The 935-nt window shown below is 26.6% G+C and overlaps 1 long non-coding RNA gene across 1 annotated transcript; it reads right to left on the bottom strand.

The window, feature by feature from the left end:
* Positions 1–6: 6 nt before the first annotated feature.
* Positions 7–915, bottom strand: LOC115237378. The gene is made up of 3 exons (XR_003884337.1): positions 825–915; positions 448–708; positions 7–367 (listed from the first exon to the last, which is right to left on the bottom strand). It is a non-coding gene; the product is annotated as an uncharacterized LOC115237378 (long non-coding RNA).
* Positions 916–935: the final 20 nt, after the last annotated feature.

The following is a 935-nucleotide window of genomic DNA, read 5'->3' as shown; positions in this document are numbered from 1 at the left end:
AAGTCTCATTTTCCTACTGCTGAGATTCAGTTTTTCAAAATCTCTGCTTAGTATCTGATCTTTGTCCAAATTCCCGCTTCAAATGTAATAATACAATAAAAATGCAATACTGTAACAAAAATATAATACAGTTCCAAATATATATGCATATTATGTAGCACAAGGATCATCATTCATTTATCTATCATTCGCTATGTATTAGAGACATGTATAAATGAAACACATCCCATCAAGAATCAAAATAGGAACCCGTGTAAGTGATTTGCATAATTGCATACCATATATCTATATCGAAGAATGAAATATCCATGCACAATTACATTGCAATCTTCTAATTGAACCAGATATGTTGTAAGAATAAGAATTGCTAAAAGTCACATTTTGTTACGTTGTAATTTATGTAGATTATATATAATTTTATAATCCAAATATATATTTAATACTAACCGCTTTTGAAACACATAGTAGAAAATCTGAAGTAGTAAATGTTGATGATTCCATAACATTATACAAGATTTTGATGGCAAAGATAATAATAATAAACACTTGCTCAAAAGAATCTCATACTTTGTAAATGGATTTACTCCAGATACTAGACAAGAACTTTTGTAACTGAGATTATTCCATGTCTATGTTCTTATAATCTTATGATTATGGTCCTTATATGATCCCTACATGTATGTCCTTTTTAAGTGTCGTATTTCACACCTAAAATATACACAATGTAAAATTTGTTACATATACATTATTAAAAGGGATACTTTAAATTCCAAATAATTTTCATAGATAAAACTTCTACATTTATGTACACAAATAATACTTACTAAATAGATAATATGTGTAGAAAATATTAAAAAATAGAATTTTGCAGTTAAAATAAATTTTCATGTTTATACACATGAAACATCACTATTGTGAGAGAAACCAAGTCTTAA

The sequence above is a fragment of the Formica exsecta genome, unplaced genomic scaffold (genome assembly GCF_003651465.1).
Source record: "Formica exsecta isolate Colony F162 unplaced genomic scaffold, ASM365146v1 C16364787, whole genome shotgun sequence".
In the NCBI taxonomy this organism is placed as follows: Eukaryota; Metazoa; Arthropoda; class Insecta; order Hymenoptera; family Formicidae; genus Formica; species Formica exsecta.
Note: the sequence above shows the minus strand (reverse complement) of the source record. Positions and strands in the feature narration are given on the sequence as shown.